The sequence below is a fragment of the Ochotona princeps genome, chromosome 31 (genome assembly GCF_030435755.1).
Source record: "Ochotona princeps isolate mOchPri1 chromosome 31, mOchPri1.hap1, whole genome shotgun sequence".
NCBI classification, from domain to species: Eukaryota; Metazoa; Chordata; class Mammalia; order Lagomorpha; family Ochotonidae; genus Ochotona; species Ochotona princeps.
In genome coordinates, this window is record NC_080862.1 from 2,990,742 (window position 1) to 3,004,399 (window position 13,658).

Below are 13,658 nucleotides of genomic sequence, written 5' to 3' on the forward strand. Positions count from 1 at the left end.
TATTTCTTACACCTATGTTCGTGAAAACCACATCTAAAAAGAAAACTTCTAAAATAAGAGCATAACAGTACACTCCCATGAGCCTCCTTCCACACTCTACCTTTAAGCCACCAACAGCAGGCCTTCCTCAGAAAGATGTTTTGAAACTATTGAAAACAGCCTGGTCTCCCAGCGTACCCTTCCTAGTCTTTAATGCAATTCACCATTTGCTGTTCATGAGTTCATTGTACGTGTTGCCTCTCTGTGGTAGCTAAGAACATGGACTTTGGTTCTAGGCTACTTAGATTTAAATTCTACTTACTATTATAACCTTGGGCAAATGACTTAATATTGGTGTACATCCGTTTCCTCATCTATAACGTGAGGATAGCAATAGTATCTACACCCAATGAATAAATCAATAAGAAGGCACACACTAGTAAGCATCAAGAACTAGTGGTAGTAGTGGCAGTAGTGTATGACAGTTGTGGTGTGATGGTAATGGCAGTACTTGCTCGTATGGGTACCAAGAGTGCCAGTAGCATTAGGGGCACTGGGAGCTGCATTCCTGCCTCTTGGATTGCGATGCTCATTTCTTTTGCTTACTGATGCGTTCCCAGTGTCTAGGTTTGTGCATGGTACACAGAGAGCACTCAGATGGATTATATGACAATTACATTGGAGTAAACTATAAGTGCTTCTGCCATTGTTGCATTGGTTATACCTGTTCTGTATACTATACATATATATCTGTTATGTATACTATATTCCAGATTCTGGTCTAAGATCTATAATGCGTAAGCCTCAGTACTCCCATCTCAGGCAAACTTTGAGCCTACCACGTATGAGTTGTGTGAATGTGGGGAACTTTCTTAGCCTCTGAAATCTTGTATTTCCCACCTGGAAATAGAAATTGTCATGAGGATTCAATATGATAATATTCATAAAATGGTAAGCATAGGAGTTGCACACAATCAGTTCTCCCATGGTTTGCTGTCATGCAAGTGAAACCTCAGGCCCAATCAGTTGAGCATGCTTGCAGAAATAGGCAGTTTCCCTTTAGGGATTTGTATTTCTCATTTGGGGAAGCTTCCTCACTTGAGCAATTGGGTTGTTGTGAGGGAATATCAGACTTAGCTGAACATCAGTGAAAAGGGGGGAAGAAAGCCCTTCTATCAACTATTAGAAAGCATGGAGATTTGGAGCTGAATTTACTTTTGTGCAATGTACCATAGTGTAGACTGAACTCCTTTTTTAATTTTTATTTTGAATTTTGAATTTTATGGTACAATTCCATAGAGTCTGGGATTCCCCCTTCTCTGCCCAAATTCCCACCTCCTGACTGATTTCCCCATATTGTTACAATAGTATAGTCCTTCATAAGGAGTTGTGATTCCATCAGTCTGTTACTTAAGTGTGCCCCAACATTGCTGCTGCAGATGATGTCAGACAGTCCAGCTAGGCTGAACTTCTAAAACTCAACTAACTTTATGTTGCACTTTAAACATGGCCCCAGTCTAGAGTTAGGGCTAAGACATGTCCTGCTTGTGAATGAGCTGCTTTCCGTTGTACGAGCCTGTGTCTTTTCAGTATGCAAAAGATCACGGTCCCCTCATTAATGTGTTCTCTAAGATAAAGCTCCCCAGCTTTAAAAAATATTTTAGGAACAAACAAAAGTTACACACATTCTAGCTACAAAAGGAAGAACATTCCCAGATTTATGGCAAATAAGGGAAGTAAAATAAAGTCATAAACATTCTAATCTACCATGGATAGCTGATGCGAAGTAGGCATAGATCGCAATGTCCGGGTGACTCGTCCATTATTCATGTTACTGCCTTTAGTGTGGTGCGATTAAGATAATAAGTAGTTGCTTTCATGAAATTTGAAATTGTTTTTCACATAACACATTTTCCCCCTAAGGTGAATTTACCTAGATTTACTGACAGTTGAAAGCTAAATGTATTCACATCAAATGGTATACACTTCTGGACAGATTAAATACATTTCAATTATTAATGTAGGAGAAGTAGAAAAAAAACCTTGACTCCCATGTTTAATCACAGTTGTTTTTCATCATCTGTAATACTAAAAAATGTTACTGAGACGCGAGCGGAGGGAAGAGGGAAGTGGGATTGTGTGTAGTGTGAGATATAATTGATGATATATGTTTGAAGGAGGTGATCAAAACAGAATACGGATTAGTATCCATAACAACCCAGATTTAATCATTCAGAAACTGTAGACAACCACATCTAATTTCTTTGAACCTATCAGTCTTCTGCATCCAGCATTCACACATTTGCAGATAAAGTAAAGAGTGGGAGCAAAACACTTAAGGAATGACAGGACATGTTTTCTCTACAGAAAGTTTAGTATCTGGAATATCACAAATGCCCACTCTCAGGCCCGCTCCTGTACAGAATGTATCAGAATGGTCTTTTTGAACAGTGACTTGAGTGAACATTAAGGTTTGAAAAGCATCCCTATGTGAGATTTCCCAATGCCACTAGCCACCAGGTGTCTTTGAAGTGTCCCGTGACGTTGCTGTAGAATTTAGGGGGAGCAAACAGCAAATGATACAGAGAAAACCTTGCTACACATTGTGGTAAAATCAAGTTTTCAGGCATCTATGGCATACAGAAGATGTCCCTGTCAAGAACGTTCCACAAACCATGATTCAGCAGCAAAGAGACAGAAAATGGCAGTGCCATCGGGGGAGGGGGCGTCTGTAGACAGTGTTTCCAACCCTTAGAAAGATTTTTATGTATTTTTGGGGCTGATGAGAGTCACTGGAGTTTTCTGTCCAAGCTGTCTTCAAATGCAACCCTTTGTTCATTTACCATCATCTGGCAATGCCATTCCTCCGAGGCACACCAGAAATTTCAGTTGAATCAATTCAACCAATATGATTTCATGTGACAGCCACCACAACACGACTTAATCTGATAGAAAGAGAAGGATGAAGAATGGCCAACGGACAATAGACAGGGAGATGGGAGCAGTACTAGCACAGACAAGGACAAAGTTAATTACAGGACTCATCACTCTTCATGAGTCTGTGCTGAGCTTATCTGTGTATCTATGTTACTTGACTTTGCACAAGTATCAGCAAGCATGGCTACCTGATTTCCAAGTGCTCCCTAAGAAGGAGTGAATTAGAGTTGATGGAGAGTAAGAAATAGGACAATAAATGCTTTTTCCTCAGGAAAATGCATCCCGAAGAACAGTAGCTTTTCAGAAAATGAGATTCCACCAGCAGAGGACAGAGTCCCAGAAGCACAGCCACCTGGAGTCATTTTTGTTTAGATCTCAAGACGCGGGTCGTGGTATATTACATCAGAGCAACAGAGCCTCAGGAGAGAACTGAGTCTTCACAAAAAGCTAACTCCTGTTCAGACATTATATAACTCCTGTTCAGAATACCATATTCCAGAAGAAATAGACATTATGTAATGTGTTTTAGAAAGCTCTCCATGCAAGAAGTTTATAGTAGAAAAATCCTGGTGCTTGAAATAGAACCACGATGCTTTCAGAAAATTTGGGAAGGTTCAAACCATGAAATTCTAGGTAGCTGAAACTTTGGTGAGATTTTAAAAGGGTAAAATCTATGTAAATAAGCCAGAATAAGGAACACTCACACTGATGGGTATTGATTGATCTAGTTGCCTCTTTCCTGAATGACTTGGGGGTATATGCACGAATTGTGCGTTTATGAACACATCAGAGCATTTTCCCAGGGCGTGTCTGTCTCAGGATTGTGAACATACCCTTCATTCGGGGGTTTCATTTGGTCAAGCTAGGATGCAGCAGACAGAAGAATCACATTCCTTATTTGTCTGGGTGGGTTTTTTTGATACATAATTTCATTATTATTGCTATTATTTTTCATGATAGGGTTCCAGAGGCACAGGGATTCTCCCCTCACCTCCCGATTCTCCCCCCGCTGTTATCCCCCATATCATTTCAATCTCAAGTCCTTCAGCAGAAGGACAACATTGTGCTATTTAGTGTGTCACGGCACTGTAGGTGTAGACAGCTGTAGACATTGTAGGTCTAGCAGCGTATCATCAAGGTGTATTTAACAGTTTCATTGGGAGTCCTCCTTTATTTGGGGGTAGATGCCTACTGCCACATGTCTTCACTTCCTGGTATGTTAGTCTCCATTGTACAGTTCTTTCATGAAAATATATGTATATACATGTTTACCTATATTATCTGTTCATCTTGTATTTTGCATGCAGGTTGTCTTATGTCAGTGAGAACATATGATATTTGTTCTTTGGGGATTGGTTTATTTCACTGATCATAATAATCTCTAGTTGAGACTTTTGCAAATGGTAGACTTTCATTTTTTTATTACTTGCCTGTTTCTTAAAGAATATTCAAAAGTGAACATATTTGAATAGAAAGTACAATGAAAATCACATATATAATGTAAATATAGCATACATGCTGTTATACTATGTTTAACACAAACATGTATGTTTTTTATTATTATCACACACATGAAACAGACAGAAAAAGATGGAGATGTACACTGGGAAATATCATAAAACACTCTAAACTCTAGGAAATATTGTTATTTACAGCCTCACATCTCTGAATGCTATAAAATTTTTGTGACAAGCATACACATACTTACATGTAGGATCCCAATATTTGCATTTTGGAGGGAAGAAAGAGAGAGCCAGGTTGGGAGGAAAGGAACAGAAGGAAGGAAAGGAGGAAGAAAGGAGAGAGGGAGGGAGGAAGGAGGAAGAGAAAGGAAGAAATTTTATTCATTGATCTCTCTACTGTCAATTATCCTGTCAACTTCCTCCCACTTTCCCCATTTCAGAATATCCTACACTTTAAACTTGCGTGAGGCGTCCCTAACATTACAACTGGTAATTTCCAACATCCAGGGCCTGAAAATGTACCGTTTTGGTGGAGGAAAATACCAGGCCCTTAGAAGACAACTCATCCTTGGGCACAAAGAGTGGGTATCTTCCACCAGTAGAGCCACTTCCCCAGCACCTAATGTGCTCTGTGACTTCCTTTCCTTAGTTCAGAGCGACAATCACCCTGTCACAGGTTGGCACACATTAAGATAGGCAGCAGGAAGTTAAGATATTTGATACAAGCTTTGCCCTCATTGGAGAAACGTTCCTTGAAGCTCACTGCCCCCAAATGCAAACAACGTGCAATCAACTCGAGTCATTTTTTTTCTCCCTCTCCTAAATATGCTCCTTCTTTGTATGCCGCCTAAAGCTAAGTGGCCTAAAACGGGATGGACATGATGTAATTACTTTCCTCTTATACTGCGCTAACTTAATTTGCTTTTCATTCGCAGGTATTTAAGAGACCATTATTTTCCCATCAGGCTTTACTGTCTCCCAATCAAAGTATTATATCAATGAAGTAAATACAGAACACTGTTCAGAAGGATTTCAGGTGAACATATTGAAAACACTGGCTTTTATCATTTTCATTTTGTCAAAGACAGGATTATTTTACCAGTTCTCCAGTTTATGTGGCACCCTCATAGAAAGCTCCTTATTAAGTTTCACTTGCAAATAGAAACAGCTTGGTTATCATCTAAACCTCACAGCTAATTGCAAACTCTGTTTCCTCTGTAGGAAGGGGAAGTTTCCGTTAGGGGGTTACCTTAGGGACCTACACTTCTTCTGAGTTCACACTTCCCCTTTTTGGAGCACCTCTATAACATCGAATTTTGTGATGTGCTGCACCAAAGTCCCTCTGCTTACCCAGTTATGTTTTATCAGGAATCATGTCCCATCTCCAGAGCACCCACTTCAGTCTCTTGATCAAGTATGATTCATGTCCAGGGAGACTCAGGGTTTGAATTGGTTTAAGTAAGATGTGATGACCTGAACAAAAAACGCAAGTCACTTTTTGTTCTTATTCACTCTCATTTTAGGTAATAAGAGCTGTGCAACTGAGGGCTTTCCATCTCATCCCTTGAAGCCCAGTCGTTTGCTTTTTCCCTGTGCCATTATGGAAAACACCTGTACTTTGGAAATACAGTAAATCATAGTAATTGCCCGAAAATAGTGGAGGGGAAAAGGGCTTGGGACAAAGGCAGAGACATTTGTCAGCTCCAGAAAGCATTTTTTAGAAAAAAAATTAACAAGTAGAAAGAAAGGTCTCTATAAGCACAGCCAAATAACCTGTACCACACACACACAAAAAAAAAATTAATAGATCTCCAGTTCTGAAAACTCCCGCGTCCAGAGGAAGAGCACAGCTTGTGCAATCATTAATTACAAAATGTGATTATTGTACGTTGTGGCCTCCTTATCTGGCCTGGAGGTTCTACTTCTGACCTGAAAAACTAAGTCCGTAGGTCTTAATCGGACAATGGGCTACAGGTTGTTTTGATTGCCCTAATCCTGAGTTTCAAGCACACACTGGTTCTGTGAATCCATCTCCCTTCCGTTCCAGGAGAGTAGCTCTACAGAAGTCAGGGTGATTGCCTAACCGATTCTGCCCCAGAGTTAACCCTGAACTCCCTCAACGTTTACATCATGGATCTCTCATACACTTACTGAACTCCATGCTTGTTTGTAAAACGACGTTCATTAGACAGTCATAAGCCGTGTGTGGCTAACTAAATTTATATATAAACTGATTGAAATTTCATGTAACTGAAATTCCTCTTTTGCACTAGACCCATTCCAAATGCCCAGTAGTCATACGACCACAAGGCAGATCAGAGTACTTCCATGGAGTTAGGATGTCCTCTTGGAATTCCTGCTGGAATCTGGAGTTCCGGCTCCCTTGGCGTTTCCTCACCCCTCGGATCCACCGAGGTGGTTCTGGATCTTGAGCACACAGAATGCTGGGATCCCAGGGATTTACATCTCTAATAAGTTCCCAAGGGAGACCGATACTTCCAACCAGGGAACCACATTTTGAGAATCACTGTTCCATAGAAAATAAGAGAAGTATAACCAGCGATTGGTGCTACAGTCTCAAAACAGTCCATTTTTTTTCTTTGAAGACCTTCTGTGTAGCAAGCACCAGGTTAAGTATAGGGCTGCAAGTACAAGCACAAAATTATGATTCTATAATTGACAAGGAGTCTGTCTAGAAGCAGCCACCGGCCACATGTGACTCAGAGGCACTAAAAAGGAGCTATGTTTCACAAAGAAACGGAATTTTCACAGTACTGAATTTTAATAAATTATAATTTAAATGTAATGATCTACAGCACTATAAAACATCATTTCATCAACAAGCATTTATCAGGGGCCCAGTGCGGTAGCCTAGTGGCTAAAGTCCTTGCATTGTATGCTCTGGGATCCCGTGTGGGCGCCGGTTCTGATCCCAGCAACCCTGCTTCCCATAATAAAATAAATGTAAAAATAAACAAATATTTAAAGAAACATTTATCATTTTGACAGGACTATATTTTACTTGAACCATTGAAAATTTAGTATTGGCACAAACTGAAAAAAGTTCATAGTAAAATAAAACTGAGGTGCGGTCCAAGTGTAAAAGGCAAATGGGAAATTTGAAAAATAAAAAGACAAAATATTTCATCAACAATTTATGCCAATTCCATGCTGAAATGATAACATTTGACATATTTTAGCCTAAATAAAAAAATATTATTGAAATTATTTTCACCTACTACTTGTTGTTTTTAATGTGAATGTCACTACAGAAAAATTGCAGTTACCTTTGTGGCTTGCATTCTATTTCTGTTGGACCATGCGCTTCTAAACTTTAACCTTCTTCTCTTTTGGCCAATAAATTTCCCACCAGTCAATGGGGCCCTTGGGGGTTAGAAAGTAAGAGTAGTAGATGAGTGATTTCTAAGATCCCTTACAGCTCTAAAAATTTGTGATTCCTATGAGACAACCTGCTGGGAGATAATTTTTTTTGTCTTCCCTATTTTTCTGCCAAGCACTGGCCAAATCTGCCAGTCATTCCCCTCTGGAGAGCATGACAACCCGCTCTCCATCTGCAGTTCGACAGAGAGACAATGATTGACTCTGCTTCAGTCGCAGAGGACTGCATGTCAGGCCCACATGTGCTTTTCCAACCAGGCTTCAAAGCACACCCCGTCAGAACGACAACGCACTCCTGTTTCTTGTGTACAAGGAACCTCCAACAGATTCATGGAACATGTGTATCATAAAGCAATTATTCATAGATTTCAAAATTCTCTTGCAGCAAAATAAACACATAAGTTTTTTTTTTAAATTGGAAAGTCAAATATGCAGAGAAGAGGAGAGACAGAGAGGAAGATCTTCTGTCCGTTGATTCACTCCCCAAGCAACCCCAATGAATAGAACTGCGTGAATCCAAAACCAGGAGCCTCTTCTGGGTCTCCCCGCGGGCGCAGGGTCCCAAGGCTTTGAGCCATCTTCGACTGCTTTCCCGGCCACAAGCAGGAAGCTGGATGGGAAGTGGGACCACTGGGATTAGAACCAACACTCATATGGGATCCTAGTGCATACTAGGTGAGGACTTTAGCCACTAGGCTACCGCGCAGGGCCCTCTACATAAACCTGTACAAATGACATAGGCTAAGAAACTGAAGCAGGCACACAGACGTGATGTGAGCTATCTACTGTGCCCTTCCCTCCACTGTCCCTGAAGGTCATCAAATCCTAGAGAACCAATAGTATCATAAAAAAATACTGATTCTGTAATTCACACCATTTTAACACCTATAAAACATTTTTAAATGTTACATTTCACGTCTAGCCCCGTGCTGGCCCTCCATCACCAATACCTGCCTTGCTTCACTTGGAGCCAACCTCACAAACCGTGTAGAGTGACCTTCACCGGTGGCCTCCCTGGGCAAAATGTCATGATGGTCTTCTACAGTGGTCTTTTTGCTAAACCTTTGTGTGTTTTTCTTCCAACACCAAAATTACTAGTAGTAAGACATTGGTTAAAATATCTGTGTCCCATATCTGAGTGAATGGATTCAAGTCCAGGTTCCAACTCCCAACTCCAGCTTCCTGCCAATATAGAAACAGCAGGTAATAATGCCTCAAGTACTTGGACTACCATCCCTCACCTGGCCTGAGTTACTGCCTCATGGCTTCTATCCAAGCCAGTCCTGCTCACTGTGTGCACTTCAGGAGTGAACCAGCAACTGGAAACACTCTCTCTCTCTCTCTCTCTCTCTCTCTCTCTCTCTCTCTCTCTCTCCCTCTCTCCCCATCACTCTTCTCTTGAAATAACAAAAATTCATCATGAAGCATAAAATGTATCATTTTCACTCTTTGTTGGTTTTCTGGGCCTGACATGTAAGCAGTAAATCATCATTTTCACAGAGATGCCAAAATAAATGAATTTTGTACTGTTTTCCCAAAGAAGCTATTAGAGAGATGTGTGCATGATACCTTTCGGCTCTGCACATCATTTTAAATGAAGACAGCACAGATGGAGATTTTGGCAGAGGGAAAGGCAGGACCACAGGGCTGCTGCGTGAGACAGGCTTGCAGCACTGTTTTATTGTGACACAGTAATGTTCGCAGGAAACACCGCGATGGTGACACGCCTGTCCTGTGCAGCTGACCTTACTCGCGAGTGCTAATTTCTCTTGATTGAGCCACACATGGAACTGGAGGGACAAAATTCACAATCCCTGAAACAACGTAGCCATCTTTTCTTTCACCCCAAAGAACTCCTGCTGTCATTTGGCAATTCCCACCGCCCCTCCCCATCTGATTGTTTAGTGCCTTTCCTTCTGTTCCATGAAGAAATTCATCACTATATATTGGTTTCATTTATAAGCGGTAGAAATTGTCACAATAAAAAAAAACCACAATGCTTATATTATTATTTATGATAACTATTACTACTGGTATAATTAGAAGACTGATATTTATAATGTTCTCCCAAAATAGCAGGCTACTTAGTTAGCCAGGAACCTACTGAGTGTAAGTGAATATGGGCTGGAGCCATTAGTATGCATCTGATAACAATTTATTGCTGAATCAATCCTTGGGCGCTATTTTCCTTGTCTTGGATTTACCAGGAGTAAGAACTAGTATGAGTCCCTCCTAGAGAAGGAATGAATAGTTTTAGGAGACGGGCTATATGATACATCACCTGCCAAGTAAAAAAAAAATAATAATAATTTCTGATATCCAATCCCCGTACCTAGACATCCCAGGAAAGCTTCCTGGGAGGACTCAGCCTTCAGGGATGAGGGACACACAGGTCCCCAGCATGTTGTGGCTCCTGTCTGATGCATGGCGTTTGTCTCAGCAGTTTTTTGTGCTTGGTAATGGCCACAACAGGCTGCTTCCTTTCCATGTGCCAGGCATGGGCCCATCGCCCACCCTACAACTGACATTTGCTTTATGCATTCAGCAACCCTGTGTGGGTAGGAATTACCACATCCACTTGATAAGCAGGGAAACCTAGATATAGACAAGTTGATTTTCTCAACCAAACTGCACCTTTTTCATGGCCTCAACAGAACCCCAGTATGGCCCCAAAACCCATTATTCAAGACAGCATCTCCCAAACTTTGATTCTCAATGCACTAGGATCATCATGAATCACTCCAATCCAGTCTCTATTTAAGTAACACAAGTCCTTTTTTTCACGACCCTTGTAGGCAGATGGTAAGTCCAACAAGTTTCATTTTTACCTTAGGATAAGGACCAATTCCCTAGTACTGAGTTACTGAGCAAATTCCTAGGAGTTACAGTGTTGATTTTCACAAGCTAAAATTGACCTGTTATTAGATAGTTTATGATTGGCTCTAATTCATTGCTGAAAATTCAGGCCAATGTATCACATTGCCAAGTTGCCATTTTACATATGTGAATACACGGGAGTTGAAAGTCCATTCGAACGTTAAGGGCAGAAGGACTACATAGAGTTTGCCTTGCTTGAATGTGCAGCGATAGTTGATAGATAATTTTTAATCATTTTTATTATATTTATCATTATATTATCAAGAGAAATAACTAACATTGATTTAAGACTTTTATATATATATATATATATATAGAGAGAGAGAGAGAGAGAGAGAGCGAATCATTGCATTAATCATTTTGCCAACATGAAAGAGTAGAAAGATGTGAGTTGCTTTGCATGAAAAATGGAGCCAAAAATGCTGGTAGGGCTCTCTGTACACGGAAAGGGAGCTTAGACACAAAATGCGACTTTGCTGTTGTCCGATCCCTGTAGTTCACACTGAAATAAATCCTTCAAAAATGTCCTACTGTTGTTTGTGAGCTGACATCGAGTAAAGCAGGTCATCTCTAGCACTGAGAAGCTCTGTCTTGATTCTCCTGTTGATTCTTTTTTTTTGCTTGAATCCTGTCTATTTTAAGATATCTTGACAATTTTTGTCTTTTTCATACCCTAAGCAATATAAGCCTTCAGCAAGACCATTCCGCCTCTCTCCAGAAAAACAGAATAAGCACTTTTCTGAAACGTACCTAAGGCGTTGCTCCTTCAGCAAACAAAAGCCAGTTTTTAGATCCTAGGCACTAACTATCCATGGACCCACATGGGCCACAAGGGCACAGGCAGACTAGATTATTTACTCCATGCACGCTATTGTTACGGAGTCAAACTTATGTGTTATCCTTTATTTATTGAAATGTTTCTGCAGCGGTCAGGCCCCACTCATCTAAAAGTCGCTCTAGCCTCTGGGATGTTGTTCCTTACCTTCAACCAAGACGATAATTCAACATTTATTCCTCTCCATCATCCAATTATTACTTGTCAGTAACTGCAGTGATGTTAAATAACAATTATTTCTAGTTGGCAATTTTCAATTTAGTTTAAGAAAAAAAATTGTCCAGATATGGTAGGAAAAGTCCTTTTCCTATCTCTAATATGGCATTTGTCTCTAAAAATTTGCTAAGGTTTTTGTATATCTTGATCACACTTTTCGAGCACTTAAAAATAACTTTAATCCTTTTGTGCTTATCTCCCTACACAGTAAGTTTATTGGATGGAAGTGCCATGAGAAAAGGTAACTCTGCCATTGGATATGTGTTCCACAAACAAGCACTTGTATTTACTGAACGAATATTGTCAACATTTAAGAAGTTATTCAGTTGGGCCCGGAGTGATAGCCTAGCAGCTAAAGAGCTCACCTCACACTCGCAGGGATCCCATATGGGCACTGGTTTAAATCCCCGGTGGCCCCACTTCCCATCCAGCTCCCTGGGAAAGCAGTTGAGAATGCCCCAAAGCTTTGGGACCCTACACCCATGTGCAATACCCAGAGGAGGCTCTGGGTTCCTGACTTCGGATTGGCTCAGCTCCAGCCATTGAGGCCACTTATGGAGTGAATCATCGGACAGAAGATCTTTCTCTCTGTCTCTCCTCCTCTCTGCATATCTGTACAATGCAAAAATACATATCTTTAAAAATAAATGAAAGAAATTATTGAGTTTAAGCCGTTCCCTGATGCTTAGATCTCTATTAGAAAGAAAACTGATGAGCACTGTTGGAGACCAGGTTGGATTTCCTGGCTCTTGGCTTCAATCCTGGCTCTTGCACATATTTAGGGAGGGAACCAGTGGGTGGAAGTTTCTCTCTCTCTCTCTCTCTCTCTCTCTCTCTCTCTCTCCGTCTGCCACTCTGCCTTTCAAATAAATAAATAAATAAATAAGTTTTCTTAAAAAACTTTAAAAAATCTCCAGTTTAAAACATCAAAAATGGAAAGAATGAGAAACACTTCTCTGGAACTTGCCTTTTAGCATTTTTTTCTGGAGTTCTCTACAAAGAATGGAAATAACAAATATAATCTCTCACCTCACTGGTCATTAATTCTTAATCTGCGTTTAGTCTCACAACTCTTTCTCATGGCAACACCGACCACAATTCATTCCAACAATGTAGTATATCATGTCAGAATTAAGTCTTCTCTAAGGTAAAAATGCCTGCCCTCACTCATCAAATTTCTTCTTAAGTTGGTCTCGCACAACTCTCTTGAGAATCAGATTCTTTTCCAGAATATCCCCAAGTGATTTAATATGGAGCCATGTTTTGAAACATATGCAGAGAAAAATAGAAGAGATATTAAAGGCATAGAGCACTTATTCCTCCCCACTGAAATAACGCGGTAGCAACGACTTACTGTTACTGAATACTTAAGACACGTCCAGGACTGCACCGAATGCTCTGCAGGAACTATCTCCCTTTGAGTCAACAACTCCCTCAGGTATGAGTTAGTGCAACCTGGGTCAGTCCATCTGCGTTATTACAACAAAGATCCACAGACAGAGTAACGTATAAACAGCAGAAATTCACCTGGGAATTGTAGGATTCAGGCTCCAGTCTTGGCCATGCTCTGATTCCCTGTTGGCGCCTTCTCACTGAGTCCTCACTTGGTAGAAAGAACACGGCTGACCCTCTGGGGCTCTTTTTAAAGACACTACTCCCATTCATGAAAGCTGTCCCTTTACCATCTACTTGTCTCCAAAGACCTCACATCCTAACAACATTGTCTGAGGGTTCAAGATGTGAGCATATGAAGAGTAGGAGGGAACACAAACATTCAGCTCCTCATATAATCATTTCATAGGTGATAAAACTGCAATACTGGAACATGAAGGACCGTACCCAGACCACACAGCTACTGTGACATAGAATTGCATTAAATCTGGTTGCTTCAAACGAAAAACCCAGGTTATAAAGTGGTAGTTGGGAAGTGTTAAGCAACCATCTGAGCCATA

The 13,658-nt window shown here is 40.6% G+C and overlaps 1 protein-coding gene and 1 long non-coding RNA gene across 2 annotated transcripts in view; one reads left to right on the forward strand and one right to left on the reverse strand.

The window, feature by feature from the left end:
* The window catches only part of RORB (RAR related orphan receptor B), a 145,285-nt gene that overhangs the window by 76,348 nt on the left and 55,279 nt on the right, over positions 1-13,658 (forward strand). The gene's annotated exons all lie outside the window — the stretch shown is intronic.
* On the reverse strand, positions 2,365-9,980 carry LOC131478381 (uncharacterized). Its single transcript, XR_009244445.1, has 3 exons — positions 9,879-9,980; positions 9,020-9,126; positions 2,365-2,526 (listed from the first exon to the last, which is right to left on the reverse strand). It is a non-coding gene; the product is annotated as an uncharacterized LOC131478381 (long non-coding RNA).